This window comes from Sinohyriopsis cumingii, chromosome 1, assembly GCF_028554795.1.
Source record: "Sinohyriopsis cumingii isolate HCF-2022 chromosome 1, ASM2855479v2, whole genome shotgun sequence".
NCBI lineage: Eukaryota > Metazoa > Mollusca > Bivalvia > Unionida > Unionidae > Sinohyriopsis > Sinohyriopsis cumingii.
In genome coordinates, this window is record NC_142961.1 from 5,325,006 (window position 1) to 5,344,341 (window position 19,336).

General features: G+C 35.2%; 1 pseudogene; it reads left to right on the forward strand.

Moving 5' to 3' along the window:
* LOC149806347 (nitric oxide synthase, salivary gland-like) overlaps positions 1-19,336 on the forward strand; it is an 83,534-nt pseudogene that overhangs the window by 59,288 nt on the left and 4,910 nt on the right.

Below are 19,336 nucleotides of genomic sequence, written 5' to 3' on the forward strand. Positions count from 1 at the left end.
TTCGGAATCTACGTATCTTATAAAAATTACCTGTCAAAGTGTTTACATATGCCTTTTTCCTCAGAAATGACAGATAATATTCAGGACAATTTGCTGAAAAATGTTATTCTGCAATACATCATACATGATTCTCGCTTGAGACACTTATATACATCGAACGGGTTATATGAGCTGACAGGAGAACATCTTCTATGGTAGCATGCTAAAGGAACTTGCTATTGTTTAATTATATAAGTTTCGATGAGTGCTCACGAACATATATACAAATAAATAGCAGCATTTCATTAAAGATGTCATAATGAAGAGACTCTTACATTCTAGATATTCGGTGTTCGGGCTGGGCTCGAGAGCCTACTCTAACAGCTTCTGTGGTTTTGCTCACTACTTAGACACCATACTCCATGCTCTGGGTGCAGAGAGAATACTGAAGATAGGCGAAGGGGACGAGCTATGCGGACAGAAAGAATCCTTCAAATTCTGGGCACAAGATATTTTTAAGGTAACAAAATATGTTCTTTTTAAGTAAATTAGTTATTTACTTTCCAAATTCATTGTGTACTTGATCTGTATCATCACATAACATTATGACAAATTCCTGATATGTGTCATCACATAACATTATGACAAATTCCTGATATGTATAATCTCATAACATTATGACAAATTCCTGATATGTATAATCTCATAACATTATGACAAATTCCTGATATGTATCATCTCATAACATTATGACCAAATTCCTGATATGTATAATCACATAACATTATGACAAATTCCTGATATGTATCATCTCATAACAATATGACAAACTCCTGACATGTATCATCACATAACATTATGACAAATTCCTGATATGTATCGTCTCATAACATTATGACAAATTCCAGATACGTATAATCACATAACATTATGACAAATTCCTGATATGTATCATCTCATAACATTATGACAAATTCCTGATATGTATCATCACATAACATTATGACAAATTCCTGATATGTATCATCACATAACATTATGACAAATTCCTGATATGTATCATCACATAACATTATGACAAATTCCTGATATGTATCATCACATAACATTATGACAAATTCCTGATATGTATCATCTCATAACATTATGACAAATTCCGACCAGTTGTATCTGCTTAGGACCAAACAGTTTATCTCAAATCAGGACTTTGAAGCATTTTATTTCAAACAGTTTATCTCAAATCAGGACTTTGAAACATTTTCTTTTGGCTCACATGTTGTCCATCTTTGAGTACCCATTTGCCTTCCAGTCTACCTTTTGAGCCCTTGAGTCCATCTCTTTGTCTTAGATTCCTGGTGTTCTGTTTTGAGCTAGTTTCCGGTCCGAATAAAGCTATGTTATAATGTTGCTTTCACATATACTGTTATAAACCTGTCGGAGACTAAAAAGACGTCATGAAACGTTGCTGGAGTGCCATATCAACTGGTTTTACTTCTCATGTAGATTCCGTCATATGATATGTCGATACGACTGTTTTTGTGTATATTTAGGCTTCTTAAAATAGATCTGGGCTTTACTTTTTGTGTTAATGTTACCCCACCCCGCTTTTTATCCACATTAAGATAGATTACTGTGTTAAACGCTCCACCATTAATGAATATTTCTGCACTGTATTCTTCTTTGTTTTCTTCCAACTTTTGCATAAAACCAGGAGCAGCAAAATATGGCCCATAAACGTTTGTTAAACTGATATTTAATTTCCAAGCATGGGCGCCCGCAGCATAGGTCAATTGGGTCACGTGACCCCCTGGAAATCATACCGCAAATAAAATTGTCCGCGTTTACGAGCGAAAACACGAAACTAACTCTCCAGCCGTGACTGATTGACCCCACCCCCACCCCTCGAAAAAAATCCTGTGGGCGCCCATGTTTCTAAGCATTATGATAATTCTTCTACTAAAACGTCACAAAAATTACTTTGCTTCAACTGAAATTCAGAATCAAAGATAATCGCCACCCAGAGACTATTTATATAATTATCACTGCAAAATGCTTCATAGCCCCATTCATTTTTTTAGAAACTCGAGACTATATTATAGAGTCCGGTTGTGACAAAAAATCAAATAGTTTTCGCACTAATCCATTAGAACATATTACGCTTGTTTTTAGTCGTCTCCTTTAACATTCAAGTTCCTATCTTATTTATATTTTGACTCATTATTGTTGGACAACGTATTCCTTATGTGGCAAGGCGAAAAGTAGAAAAGAGCGGGAAGCTGACGGAGTAAGGTGTAAAGATGATAATAAAGACAAGGTTCGGTGCGGAAACAGCCCCACCCATACCAAAATGTATAAGAGGAATATCCAAATATCTGGTAAAAACACGAAACATCTCCTTCACAGCGTATTTGTACAGGGAGAGAGAAGCAACTGAATGTTGTTGTTTCATAAGATACAAATATCCTTTCACATAACTTAGTACACGTTTGCCTAAAAGTAGTACAGTGCTTTAGAAACTTTGTAAACAACGCATGTACACTCATGTAGTAGACACTTTATGTTTTTGGTTGAATAGATTTGTTTGTGAAAGAACTGAACAATCTGTTTCGTCCATTTCAAAGGATAGATGATAACGTTAACGATGTAGACGAGTTCACTGAGTCAGAAACGAAAATTTCAAACAAGCACAGGAATAAACGTGATATTCGCAAGGTCAACAACAAACATGAGAGACGCAGTAATCGAAAATACCGTTCTTATTAAAACGCTAATTTCGAATATTTTCGCAAATAGAATGGTTCAGACTATGACGAGTACTCTCTAGGGTCTATAAATATAGCACAGGAAATCATAATGAGGCCATGGGCAACCCTCATCTATCAGAAATGTACCATTTTACAATTCTATCAAACTACTAGATTCGAGACAAATATGCAGCTGAAGGTGTTGGTAGGAAATTAGGAACCTCTAAGCCAATAATCCAGGACGACAAAAAAGTAACATTTCCTCTGGCTAAATAAGGAATGTCGTACAAGAGCTGCTTTGAAATTTTCCCCGTGTAACTAATTTGATACAACGTTAGACTAGCGATAGAATGCACACTGTATGGTACAGGTCATAGCCGGGGGACACCAACAGCGAGATTCAATTAACAGGGCATAAATATGTCTTCTTTAGCTGGTAAAGAATGGTAATAAATATACTTACATTTATGTATCTTGAATTTACTAATGCGATATCCTGCAGCACCTGACACTCCGCGAAAGTGCACTGGAATTTCTTGTAAATGTCCAGCTGAAATCCATTCTCCTTTCTGCACTGAATGGTCCCAGTAATCCAGATCATAATCGGAATAGCAGAATTGAGTTGGATCAACATAAAAACAAAATCCATCCACTCCAGGCTAAATGGAAAAGTTGTTGAAATGTGCATTCATTCACAATATGAATATAAAGGGATTCTCAACATATGATATTGAAATTTCAACCACCGGTGTGTAATTCAAAATATACACTGTAAAAGCCGACATAGGAAATAGAACATTAAACCACCACTATATAATTCAACATCTAAAATCTAACATCTCGATCTAGAAAATGGAACTTTAAGGACGTGCAATTTAATCCAACACGTGACACTGAATTTGTCGACATACGACATACGGTGCCTCATAATTGTGTACTGATGAATCTACGGCTGTTTATTTATTTATGAATATAGCATAAATTCAATTACTTTGTTTCTTGTAGTGCATTTTTATACATTTATTTTATAATCAAGCCGTAGGCAGAATTAAAAAAGAGTATATTATATGTATGGAAAAATATGAACACGTTTGCTCGGATGAATACTTTACTCCCAAAGGTCGTGCAGTATTAATCCGAAGAAGAAAAAAAAAACTCGTTAGTATTTTCCCATATAAATGCAGTAACCTATAGATACTTTTATTATTAACATTGCATTTTTACTGTTTCTATTTTAATAAAAGATAAGAGGGCTGGGTATTTTCCATAATGACACAATATTCCCTTGTATATAATTAATAAAATACGGTACCTCTTGAGAGAAAAAAAAGTATAAGGTTACAAAGGTATCATAAATGGGATATGCAACAATAGAGAGATAGCCAAATTCGCAAGTGTTTATACATTTTTATGGTTACTTGTAATATATGTTTGTTTTTTTTTGTTTTTTTTACACTCGATCGACCTGATATTAACTTGAAATGTGAAAGAGCGAGGAAAATCGCTACAGGAAATAGAGGGAGACAAGGAAAGGACAGAAAAAGGATAGGGAGAATTTATATATGGCTGTTTACATTTTATATCAGTTAAAGTATACATTGAACTTCAAACAAAACTAAGTCTCTGAATTGAGTTGTTGAGGTAGCGGTGAAACAAGTGAAACACATCAGTCCAATCACTTTGTGTTGATTCCTTGTTACCGGTGGCCTTCGAATATGTATTAGTGTTAATCGTCCAAGACGAGAAAACAGACTTATTGCTCTCGTGGATGGGCAACCTAGCAACATCTCATTTTCATGTAATTTTAAACTCGACCTCATTAAAGTACCAATGTTATTCCTGTCACTTATACTATTTGGGAACAGTATTTGGCCAATTTGTATATTGCGTATTCTTAAAATGCTCTCAATTTCCCATCCATCTCTTTTCTTTGTCCTGAATGTACTAGAAATCACATCTTCCCTAAATCTTGGCTAGTTATAACGACACTTGAGGAAGTGGCAGCTCTTAACTTCCTTGCAATTATCATGTTGTTGCCTTTTTCCATAATGAACGTAAACTTTGGAAACTTAGTACAAGATAACAACTAGAGAGTCTCTCCGACCGGAATAAGATGCAAACTAGCGATTCCCTTCCATTTGGAATATAAAGAAACCTAGAGATTTTCTTCCACTAGAAACCAACAGTTTTTGTTGTTATTACTGGTGTCCTTGTCTCAAATATCATGAAAGTCTATCTGCTACATTTTTTAATTGAATATTCACTTCCACTGGCCTTACATTAGTTTTATGACTTCAGACAACATGATAAACAGGACGACAGTTTATAGATGACTTCCATTGTTTTGCTTGAAACAACGTTCTTCGATAGAAATGAGATGATACTTCATGTGAATAAGGTATTCATCAAGAGGTCGCATCTGCCTCTGCATGGAAAATCCTCAATGGATTAGAAATATCAGTTTTCAGATATGTTCTATATTTCATATTGCATAAATGCTTCTATATAAAAGTTTTTCATATAAAACCACGTCGTAAATATAATATGGCCTCAATGTCAACATAAACTAACCCGTATATCATACTGCATAAGCTGTCTTTTCTCGTCTGGTCCTTTATTTCTAGGTACATTTTTAAAGGCATAATTTATAGTTTCAGTCGAAGTCTAAATTAGCTGAAAATATATTTACCTAGGTTGCATGCGAGGCATTCTGCGTCGGAGACGAGAAAACCTTCCGTGATGTTTTTGGATCTTTCTCTCAGACAGATCTCACGTGGTCTCCAGAGAAGTTCAGGCTTACACCAACAGAGGAAAAATCACCTAATGTTTGTGACGGTAACATGTTTGAAGGAAACATAGGATTTGTTTGCGTAATAAATGTAGGTTCTAAATATCTCCGGAATGTAACAACACAAACAGGAATTAGAATACTTGTTTTCTTGAATTGTATCTGGTATAGGGAAAACATTTATTTCAAGCGATATGAGTCACGAATAATGGGTCTTGGATGGATATGCATTTCTGAACATCCCAACAATAAGACAAAGAGAAATGTAATGTAACGAATTTAAATAATGATAAAACATCACAACATTACAAGAAATAGTGCATTTCTATCTTAGTATTACATAATTGCTGTAATAAATAAATTGTTGTGTAGTATCCAATGAACCAGTATGCCCCCACAACGATATATATATATATATATATATATATATATATATATATATATATATATATATATATATATATATATATATATACATTCTATTGAATAATGTTTGATAATAGTATGCAGAATTAATATTGTAATACAAATAATTCTACTATTAAAATATTGTGTCTCCTATTATCAAGCATTCTTCACTAGAATCCAGGGATAGCACTTTCCGTTATGTCTGGTTTATGTTTATAATTCTCTATAATTAATTCTGTATACCTTAATTTCTTTCATAGGAATCCGGAATGACTGTGTAGATACATGAAAATTAATTACCAGGTCGTCATGCGAGTGTGTCTGCTACGCACGAGTGCATATAACACCGATTGAGTAATCTATATGATAGTATTATTTGTATATATATATATATATATATATATATATATATATATATATATATATATATATATATATATAATGATTATGTGTAATGTCTCTTTTACCTAGGTCTTTCAAAGCTACACGGGAAGCATGTTGTTTCATGTCGACTTATCGAGATTAAACAGCTGCAACCTTTGGAGTCGAGGTATTATTTTTGTATACGTCTTAGATTCAGAGTTATATGTCGCGAATCATTTTATTTTATTTTGTTTCTTGTGAAGAGTGTAATCCGTTTTGTGGTCTCTTGCATGAATGAAATTTAAAGTACGCGAGTCTATTAAATTTTAATAGGTCTGAGGATTTGATTTATCTCGAATTAGACAAAAAATATTGTATATGTGAAATTACATTTTCATTCAATTGCATGTTTATCACCCAAAATGTTGTGCAAATTAGATAATAACGATGGCGGGTGTATTTAATTTCTTTTTACTTTTACTACTTTAAGGCTATGATACACTGGTATGAATGTCCTCGAAAGTAATTAATACATGGAATTAAACATAACTATTCTAGATTTTCGTACGTCAGATTGCTAATCTACACTAACACGATGGCCATCGTGTACATGATTGGGTTTCCTATTTTGCACCCACATGAAAAACAGTAATGATTTGAATGACAGCTCTTGAAAGTATTCGAATTGTTTGCGAACCTCCGCTATCTATAAAAGAAACGTTAAAATTCTTTCTTTTGCATTTCATGCAGTCGTCAGACTTTACTGGTGAGATTTGACACGGAGGGGGCGTCAGAGCTGCAATATTCACCAGGTGACCATTTGGCGGTATTTGCAGAAAACTCTCCCGCCCTTGTGAACGGAATCCTTGCCTGCTTGCATAATGCTCCCCCTGTCGACCAGGATATTAAAATAGAGGTGCAGTCTCTACGTACAACTCCACTAGGTAAAGCGAATTTTCTTCGTGTTCTTCTAAAATGTTTTTCCTCTGCAAAGCCCGGTCTGAGGAGAGGAAATGGGGATTGAGTTGTGGAAATATTAAAAGTGCTCTGTATTACCGGTATACCAGTTTACCATGGTACTTTTGTTTCTTTTTGTACGTCGGCATTTTTTTCCGTCAGTTAGGAAGGTACGAAAATTCCCGAGGAATCTCTTTATGATTTTAGTTATATTAACAACGTATATAGATTATTCTTGACAAAATGTAATTCGAAAAATTATATTGTTTTATTGTTAAATGGTTCTCTCTCTGTTACAAGTTAATGGTCAATAGATCAAATATAATTATATTTGTGATCTTTTAATCACATGGCACGTGTCACGTGCCAAAGTTGTAGCCAAATGGAATGCTGTGAAACTGATTTGGGCCAAATCCAATTTTCCGAAAAATATCGGATTAGAAAAAAACAAACAAGAAAAGAATAAATAAACAAACAAAACAAAAGTCATGTTTTAGTTATTTACTAGCATATGTGAATATGTTAAGTATTTATAATCCTTTGTAAGATTTCGAAGTAACCTAAGATTTTTTGTCTATGGACTTGATTTCTGTCTGAACCGTATGTGATTTCTCAAGTGCTCTAAATATTTTATCGTTTGCTGAAGTGTTTTATGTTTACTGGCTCTCTCGGATAAATATATTGGCGGGGTGTTGGCATTCCACTCAGAGTTTCCCTGCCTTTTATATTAATAATGTAGCTAGAAACTTAGAGGCTTCAGTATCGACAAGTCCTTTGGGCAGCACAATATATTTCATAGTATCAGATTTATGTAAGCTTAAACATCCCACTTTAGTTGCGGCGTAAAATGTAGACTGCACGTTATAGAACAATTAACATAACCAGAGCGAATTCATCTGCTATAAGGCCATTTAATTTCCAGGCTGGGGTTGTCATTTTTTTTTTTTTGGAACTGTAATATTTTCTTTTCTTTTATCACAAGATTATTATTTTTCTTCAAATACTATGAGGAATTCAGTATAAGGCTATTTTTACTATAAATCAGAGGATGATATTCTTCCGGCTACTGAAAAAGACGGATATTAAACAAAACGTTTCAGGCCCCTTTCACAGAAGTTTAAATTGTTATATGGAACGTACGTTCAGAATTACCACAGTATAGAACTGTTCATAATCTTTCGTTGTACACAGATCCAGGATATATATACAGAGAGAAGGGGTATTATTAGAAAGGCTTTCTTAAAAATAAATTATTTCGAAATTTAAAAACATTTACGTGTGGCGTATCATACAGTATGTACTTAACCTAAGAGATTTGTGTTAATTTTTTGTGTTGATAAATGGCTTCTTCCAAAGTTTTATTTCATGGTGTATTCTCAGTGTATCCATGAATAGGATATGAGATGTCAAAGATGCTGAAGCGAACTTATGAGTACTTTGCTGGAAGACAGGCATCATCCAGTAACAAAATCAGCTTTCTTAGTTATTTCAGGTTGATGTGGAGAAGCAAACATGTGTCTTACATGGCTGTTATGATTTTGTTTCCTACTACATTTTCCTTATTTGATGTATTTATTCTTCCAGGCAATATGAAATCGTGGGAAAGGTTCTTGAGGTTTCCAGTCTGCACGTTGCGGACAGCCCTGTCCAGATATTTGGACATTACAACACCTCCTACCCAAAGCTTCTTGAAGATCTTAGGGACGCAAGCATCTAAAGATTGCGACAAAGAAGGATTGGAAAACCTCGCAAATGTAAGTGTTTGGTCCTTTCTAGTGCGAACCCAATACAATGGAGGAAAAGTCATCGTATAACAAACTGCAAAAAAAGTGTACATCTGACTTAGAAAACGTTTATTTTGGGTGGGCGTACATGTATGAGAATACTCGTGTTGCCTTGCATCATCATGACAGTTCGTATACACTTTAATCCATGCTAGAATGATACACCACGCCATGAGAGCGTGATAAAATATCACGACAAATATTAGCCAGCAATGACAGAAACTTCACACACAAATGCACAACAATGAAAATAGTCAATGGGCAGTGGAAAAGGATTTTCGATGAACGCTTTCGCACACAGCGTTTTTCAGTTTTCTGTCCTTAAAATATAAAAGGACTCAAAACCACTTGAGTATAGATAAGGGATAGTTATCTTTGCGTTATTTTACCGCTATCTTTCGTTAGGCTCTCAAAGTTTCTTTGGCGGCTGCAGCAGTCCTTTTGTATCTCCTTGTCTTCAATATTTATTTGAAACATTCGCTGTCTTAGAACAATGATACAGACTGAATAATGGTTGTACAATTTATTAATATGCCTAATTGTTGCTTTGAAAATGCTAACAAAGAATCCTATAACATCATCCAAATCGTGTACTATAGAACCTGGAAATGTATGAGGTTTGGAAACATGAAAAATATCCCAATCTTCTGGAAGTGTTAGAGGAATTTCCATCTCTAAAGATCCCGGCAGCCCTAATTCTGACGCAGCTTCCTCTACTGCAAGAGCGGTACTACAGCATCAGCTCCTCCCCATTGGTCTATCCAGGAGAAATACACGCTACGGTGGCGGTCGTCAAGTACAGGACTCAAGGTATGGAATTATATTTCCTCGGTACTTTAATCGTATATTGTGCATCATGACCGCGATATAAAGGCCTCCGCAATGTTCTGATGTTTGTTACAAATAGGGTTGTTTTTTAATGTGGCATGTTGTACACAAAACTATATATAATCCATGTTATATTTGAAAATGCGTTGTAAATTATTCTTAGTATCCTCGGAACTAATATTAAGTGAAACAAATTAAGTTCTAAAGATAAACAATAATGTAGCGAACTTAATAGTATACATAACTATACCCGAGATATAGAAGGGACAACATACATTCTAGAAACATTTATCAAATACAGTTTACTTGGACAAGTGAAATTCTTAAACTCTATTGTATCGAGTATACTTTACTTTACTAAGACAGTTGAAATTCTTAATCTGTTTTGTATCGAGTATATCATAATGTGTTACCCTAAACGCAATGAATGGATTTGTCATTGCTTCAAAGAAACATCGGTTAGTGACTGAATGCTGACAAAAGAATTTCTCTGCATATACTATTCGCGTGACTTTTCTCATGCGATCTACTCATTCTCTTACAAACGTTTTTAAGAAGCATTTATGGTCTGAAACATTTGGTAATGGTCGATTATCACTTAGTTATTATTTATGTTTTGTTTAAAGGTTCTTTATATTGATTTCCATAAATATTTTATTGCAATGGTTATATGGTTAATTTCAGGTGGCATGGGACCATTGCACGAGGGCGTCTGCTCGTCATGGCTGAAAAGGATAGCACCTGGAACGATTGTGCCATGCTTTATCCGAATGTAAGCTTACTATTTGTCTCAACACATTTCATTCAAGCATTTACTGAGTGTAATTTCAATTATTTAACTTACAACGGTTATGGTTGGAGCTGAGCAACAGTTGTTTTTGATGTTGCACCGCCGTTAGGATGCGTTATTGGTGATGAATCCGATTAGTAGTTGTCTGTTTACAATGTTTTATTACAGGAATGGTCTAATGTTCGCCAATTGTAGACAAAAAGTTTCTATTCTGATGACACTGATGGAATGAGAATTATTATGCATTCGTAGCAACAACTTTCTGGTGTTATGGTAAATGTTTTGAAACTAAGGAGATAAATGAAGATGAGACAAACCAAACGTTATTTCACCCGCAGAAACAAACACACACACACACACACACACACACACACACACACACACATATATATATATATATATATATATATATATATATATATATATATATATATATATATATATATATGTTTGAACCACTATATTAAACTTGCGTCAGCTAGTCACAGACAGAGCGATACATAATTTCCATGGTAAGACGACTGCGATAGGCAGCTTATCCCGTAAGTACTACGATGGATCTGTCATGACGCAGATCCCTTTACTTCATATTGTCAAAATATTGGCAAGCAATCTCAGGTTGATTATCTTTCAGTGCGCGATCATTCCACCTGCCCAAGGACAACACCCTTCCGATCATCATGGTCGGACCTGGTACGGGTATTGCTCCCTTCCGCAGTTTCTGGCAACAAAGGAAAATCGAGAGGAAAATGTTACCAGTGCCATGTATACAAGGTATAGGAAACACCTATCTACACGGCAGTCATAGTCATATTAGTGTAAAAGAGACTAAAAAGATGTATATACTCCACTAAGTCACACTCACAAAAACGTGCCATGATTTTCTAACGTAGGTAGTTGAATACATATAACTGTATCCTTCTGCAGGTAATAATAGTGCAACAAGGAAAATGCCTTGTAATGGCGTGCCGCCTTTAGTGAGAAGAACGATCAGTTTTGTTTTCTCGATTTAGATTTTCATAATTATGCTGAAACTAGCTGCAATGCCAGCTGCGTCAAGCCTATGTAAGTTTCCAGAATTTTATATTTAGGAACTTCAATTAGATTTCAACGAGGAAGACCAAGAGAATGCTAACAAATATAACCAGAATTGAAGTCACTTAAAGCATTAAACCACCGCTACAATTAAATATATCACAATAAGTTATTCTGATTTGTTGAAACATCTCCCAATCATGATCAAAAATTGCTTTGTAAATTATTTATTTCTTTTTTGTTTGCTTGCTGCCTTATTTTTATATAATAACAATAATGATACTACTACTAATCATACTAAAATTAATAATAATAATAATAATAATAATAATAAGAAGAAGAAGAAGAAGAAGAAGAAGACAGAGATAGAGAGAGAATAAGAATGCTCTGATGAGTTGTTTCTTAAATTTAGATAAATCTCGGTCAGGCTGGGGAAGGATGGATCTGTACTTTGGATGCGGCGTGCCCCAGGTGGACGATATATATAGGAAGGATCTGCAGGCGGCCAAGGAGGACGGTGTATTGACCAGTGTCTACACAGTTTATTCCAGGGAACCTGGCAAACCCAAGGTACGATTGTCAGTTCCATAACGATGGTAATCAGCAAACAATATTTACAACGCGATTTATCCAAAAAATTTAGTCACCAGAATGATACTGAAAAAGCATTGTAGTTTTTATATTATTAGATAATAAGCTGTTGTCATTGATATCACTGTTGATAAAATGCAAGTACATGCAAGCTGCATTTCGATATATTTTATTAAGCACAAGCACACATAATTTACATTTCGATCAACCCAACCGACCTTCCATTCATCCATTAGCACAGCATGTACCATGTTTTAACTTCGAACTATATTCTCAATTTGACTTATGTTTACTCTAGAAACTGGAAGGTACTAGAGAAGTGTGAAATTTTAAACGTTCAGTATACCACTGGCTGTTTAGCTTTTCAGCATACCAAACAGTTCTGTTTTCAGAATTAGCTTTTCTGTTTCCGTATAAAGTAGGTCTGATGGCATAACACAAGCTGGATATTAACTACTATTATGATCTCGAGCATAGTGTTTTCAGTCGCAGATTGTCTCTTTGATAATTTTATACGCAAGCAACATTGTTTCATATCAGGTGGACATCTTGTTTATTTGCAGATGTACGTTCAAGATTCCTTAATTCGGAATAGCTCAGACGTTTATAACAGCATTCTTCTAGAGGGAGGACATTTATATGTATGTGGTGATGCCAAGATGGCAGCAGGCGTAACTTCAGCATTGGAGACAATTTTTGAAAAAGAAGGAAACATGCCAGCACAAGATGCTAAGAATTGCATATTGAAATTACGGGTAGGAAAAAATTATTTCATTAAGTTATTTGTATACACCTTTAAGGATCCATTGCTATAAAATAATATGTAATATTATGTCAAAATGCAACTTCCTTTCTCGTCAGGTCCCTCTTCGTTTGGAAAAGATACAAATGTTCAGAATTCAGAATACAGCAAGCTTTATTTCCAGAATAACGACCTAACTTTCTTTTATCAAGATCCATTTCCAGACACTGTGCCGTGAAGGTTATCAAGTACAGATTATGTGTGCTTATGTCTCTCCAACTTGATATGTCGGGCAGTAAATAAAGAAAACAAAGACATTAATTAGTGCAATTTCTTGATGCATTGTGAGATTGAATAGCTGAATGTAATTAATGGAATATAAACGTGAAACATTTAAGACATATTAAGAATATCCAGCGACGATATTTACAATTATGATAAAATTGTCTTTTTTCAGTATTCTAACCAGTACCATGAGGACATATTTTGGAATGCTTTTGAGGATCTCAGATGTAACAGACAACGCCATGGTCCTAACGAACAAATCACGGGAGAACATCAAAGCGAATGGAAAACTTAACAAGTACCTATTATTACGGGAGGCGATGGTAACCATACAAGTCATGGCAGATGTTTTCTGCTGGTGACTCAAAATGCTCAGTCGTTACTCTTCTTGACCATTTGTTATCATTTTCATTTTACCCCAATATTGTACAACTTTGATCAGTATAGTAAAGAGTTTATGTTTGCCTTTGTCACTACCATGTACAATATTGTCTGCTAGTGTTAACGGCAGTTGTTTTCGTTGATATGTAAAGACTGACTGCTATCCATTTTCAGCAGTAATGGTTATTGTTCATTGTGTCACCAGAGTGTGGGTGAACAATAGTGGTTGTTCTAGCTTACGTTCAAAATCAGCGCCATATCCATGTTCCTTTGTCGTTTCTTCCTTTAATGTGGAATTGTTTCGTTTTTGTCTTTACGCATTAGGTGACATCAGACTCATACATGTTATATCGTACTCATGCCAAGGAAAGAAATTCTTTCCAGTATAGGACGTTTAGATTCCAATAATTTGCTAACAATTATGTATATATATTCTACACCCACATGGAGAGGAATATCCTTTTGTTAGCATTTATTTCTGGTGCCAGGAATAGTTCAGGTGATCTAAGATTCCCTTTTGCCTTGCCAATATAAGATTGTTCACTGATGTGGCCTTTGTCCGCATAGTTGGAACGAATTTTAAGCAGCAAGTGCCGGTGCTATGAACGGGTGCGTCTTGTATTAAATTTCCCAAACGTTAACAATTATGTTTACTGCAAAGACAATAGCAAACGAATTCTTAGCCCACTTCAGCCATTTACATTATAACCAGTGGCGTCGCTAGGGGGTGTGCGGTGGGTGCGGACCGCACCGGGTGACACCATCTCAGAGGGGTGACACCAAAATGAAAAATTGCAAATTTTACAGAGCACACACTGCTCGGTTTAGTTAAATACATGACTAGCAGGCACAGCAGTGGCGTCGCTAGGGGGATGCGGGGGGTGCGGACTGCACCGGGTGACACCATCAGAGGAGGTGACACCAAAATGACATTACTAAGGATTCTGTATGGTCTGTTACGGAAGGAGGATCATGGGGGTGACACCATGAGCTACCGCACTGGGTGACACCAACCCGAGTGACGCCACTGATTATAACTAATGTTTTCAGCCTGCTATATGTGCCTCTGCATAGTGATTGGTGTCGACGTACTATTTCTTTGATCCTGAACAGGTCTTGGACTGAGTGAGAAACTCTCTCTCTCTCTCTCTCAAAACTGATTTTGTGTCAGAGACCTTTCAAGAAAGTCATTTGTTTTCAGTCAGTTATGTTCAGTTGAGTAAGAAAATGTACCTGATTTATTGGCTTGGCTGGTATATTAGTAGCCATAATTTTCTCACAAAGTCCGTGATAGGACTGACTTTCAGTGTTCGTCCGTCCATCCATCACACAGTCTTGTCAATCCAAGCGTTCTCTCCGCTTTATAGGATACTGTGCAAAGTTACATGCTATGAATGTCACTAGAAGATCTACATATTCACACATCCCTGTGTTCCTGCTCTTATGTTCCGTGTTTAGGCTGGAATAAAAAGTAACACAAGAAAGAGTGAAAACAACAAGCTTTGAAAAATATAACACATAATTTATTCCCAGGAAAATTACTGTAAAATTGAAAAAATAAGAACTTACGGTTTTAAGAATTAAATCCAAAAATATTCCAAGAATAATACACGAATAAAATTTTAGAAGTCCTAATAATAAAATGTTTTAATGAATTCAAGTTGGAGTCCAGGTGAAGAATCCAAAATGGAAGGCGATGACGTATGTTGTATCTTGTTCAATGTTGTTGTATACAGTTCCTTGTAGAAACACAATAAATAACACTCTGGTGTTGGAAATCCAAATAAAAGTTTTAAGAAATGTCTTTGTTTAAGAATTATGTATGCGCACAAAAATATTTCCAGAGAAACTACTTAATCTTTCAGAATCCAAATAACCTGAAGAAAAATTATCAAATAACTCGAAACTGGCATCAACAGAAGGAAACGATTTGACATCAAGCGTTTTTAAGCCCAGACTGAGATTATGTCCCTAAAACAATGGCTATACAGTAATTTTGAGGCGCAGAATGGGTTACATGATCATGTTTACATATTTAAAAAATCACGTAGCCCAAATATGACCTTGATAAAAACCAATCATTTTACTCCGAGAAGACAAGTTGTTTACTTCACTAAAACTATTTACAAGCCTAGGGTTCCGTATTCAATACAGCCTCGATCTCACTCTTATTACTCCCACAATAAAAATAAATTTTAAAAAAAAAACTTGTTGACGTGACTGTTACTAAATTTTAATTAAGGTCGGTAACCAGGTCAGCCTTGTGTGTTTACAGAAATGAACAGTCAAGGTTAAACTATTCTCCGGAAAAAGTACGAGTTCCTAGTAAAGAGAACTACTTTATTTTGACATATAATGAAATCTGAAAAATTAATCTGAAGAAAAATTAACATATGACTATAAAACTGGCCGCAACAGAAGGAAACGAGTTGACATCAAGCGTTTTTAACCCCAGACTGATCTCTCTCTCTCTCTCTCTCTCTCTCTCTCTCTCTCTCTCTCTCTCAGCAATGGTTTATAACTTGAATAATACATAAAACAGATGCCCGGATAAGGGTCACGTAATCATGTTTACATATAAAAATATCTTATAGCCCCTGTATGTCCTTGATAAGAACCAATCATTTTACTCAGAGAATAAAAGTTGTTTACTTCACTAATAGCTATTTACAAGTCGAGGGTCACGTATCCAACGTTATTATTCCCACAATAAAAATAAATTAAAATAACTTGTTCACGTGGCTGTTACTAATTTTGAATTAAGGTCGGGAACCAGGTCAGCCTTATGTTTCCAAAAATGAACAGTAAAGGTCAAACTATTTTCTGGAAAATGTATGAGTCCCTAGAAAAAAGAACTACATTATTTGGTCATTTAATGAAATTAAAAATATATAGAACGGTTTTAAAACATACAAATAATTAAATCAGATATAAATTAACTGATTTTGCTTGCAGGTTGTTACATATTTCAACAGACCCTCGTGAACGCAACTTCTCTCGTGGGCTTTCAAAGATTGCTGATAACGTGGTACATTTTATGGTACATGGTCGCCATGCAAAATCGTGCATGTTTTTAAACATCTATACTCATTGCGATTAGTCAGACTTTATACACTTCTGACTTGCAGCTGGGTGTAGGGCAACATAATCTTGTAAACGCAACTAATGTCGCGGTTTGGCTTGATTGATGTCAAACTTCGAACATATAATGATTATCACAAGCTGATATGAATAATGAAAACTTCCTGTACTTTCATTAACATCTAAAGATTTCTCATCGTTGTATTATGCACAACTGAATACAGTATTTGACACAGTAACAGTAAATGACATAGTATTGTGAATCATACTTGCTTGCTGTGATTTGGTACATTTAGTGGTAATTAAATGAGTGGTTGCTGTGATTCGGTACATGTAGTGGTAATTAAATGAGTGGTTCCTGTGATTTGGTACATGTAGTGGTAAATAAATGAGTGGTACCTGTGATTTGGTACATGTAGTGGTAATTAAATGAGTGATTCCTGTGATTTGGTACATGTAGTGGTAAATAAATGAGTGGTTCATGTGATTTAATACATGCAGTGGTAATTAAATGAGTGGTTGTTGTGATTTGGTACATGCAGTGGTAATTAAATGAGTGGTTGCTGTGATTTGGTACATGCAGTGGTAATTAAATGAGTGGTTGCTGTGATTTGGTACATGTAGTGGTAATTAAATGAGTGATTCCTGTGATTTGGTACATGTAGTGGTAAATAAATGAGTGGTTCCTGTGATTTAATACATACAGTGGTAATTAAATGAGTGGTTGCTGTGATTTGGTACATGAAGTGCTAATTAAATTAGTGGTTGCTGTGATTTAGTACATGCAGTGGCAATTAAATGAGTGGTTGTTGTGATTTGGTACATGCAGTGGTAATTAAATGAGTGGTTGCTGTGATTTGGTACATGAAGTGGTAATTAAATGAGTGGTTGCTGTGATTTGGTACATGTAGTGGTAATTAAATGAGTGGTGGCTGTGATTTGGTTCATGTAGTGGTAATTAAATGAGTGGTGGCTGTGATTTGGTACATGTAGTGGTAATTAAATGAGTGGTGGCTGTGATTTGGTACATGTAGTGGTAATTAAATGAGTGGTGGCTGTGATTTGGTACATGTAGTGGTAATTAAATGAGTGGTGGCTGTGATTTGGTACATGTAGTGGTAAATAAATGAGTGGTGGCTGTGATTTGGTACAAGCAGTGGTAATTAAATGAGTGGTGGCTGTGATTTGGTACATGCAGTGGTAATTAAATGAGTGGTGGCTGTGATTTGGTACATGCAGTGGTAATTAAATGAGTGGTTGCTGTGATTTGGTACATGCAGTGGTAATTAAATGAGTGGTTGCTGTGATTTGGTACATGCAGTGGTAATTAAATGAGTGGTTGCTGTGATTTGGTACATGCAGTGGTAATTAAATGATGGTTGCTGTGATTTGGTACATGCAGTGGTAATTAAATGATGGTTGCTGTGATTTGGTACATACAGTGGTAATTAAATGAGTGGTTGCTGTGATTTGGTACATGCAGTGGCAATTAAATGAGTGGTTGCTGTGACTTGGTACATGCAGTGGTAATTAAATGATGGTGGCTGTGATTTGGTACATGAAGTGGTAATTAAATGAGTGGTTGCTGTGATTTGGTACATGTAGTTCTCCTGTTCTCCTCAAATTTGTTGAGAGATATTGTTTCTTCTTTATTTCCAAATGAGTGCTGAATAGAAAACATTATATTTTACTGCAGTCTTCTATACTTACAAATCAGTGCTGAATATAACACACTGTTTATTCGCTAAAGTTTTCTTTGCTCACAAATAATTGCTGAAGATAACACGCTATTTGTTTACTGCAGTCTTTCGGTTACTAATACATTTTACGGGAACAGTGCTTGGTATAAATTTACATCTGGTGACGTCATGTATGTTGTCCAGTCCATGTACTACTATGATTTTCTTTTTTGAGAATTATTACTATTTCCATCCGGCAGCTAAGGGCAATTAGCATCTCTAATGTTTTTTAATAACGACAGTATTATAGGCAAATCTTCATCCTTAAGTGGGCTGCAGAGGGTGTAATCATGTGAGAAAACTGTTCACCTTCCTCAAGATTTAACATCAACATCATCCCGGGAATTAGGTAATGTGGTCATTAGAATAGATGATTAACTTTGCATGTATATCCTTAAGTCTCTTCTTATCTTCAACAATATGAACATTCATAGACACCTCTGCTTTGTGCTTTAAGAAACGTACGAGGAGAAAACGGTTTTAGGACACCCACCCACACCCACACCCACACACACACACATATATATATATATATATATATATATATATATATATATATATATATTACTGATATGTTAAGCTTCGTTGCTAATGATTTGCAAAGTTACTGAAGTTAAAAATCCTGACATGGAACTACTGATAATACCTTTTTAATTACAAACTTATTTTAACCTTCCAAAAACAGTACTTCAATCCGTATCATAAATCATGAGATCACTGAGGAAATTTCACTTTCTCGAAAACTAATATTCATGTTAGTTTTACAGGATAAAACAGGTGTCCTATAAAGCACAAAAACACCTTAAAGGATTTCAGCCAAGATTCAAGTCTTTGAGGACGC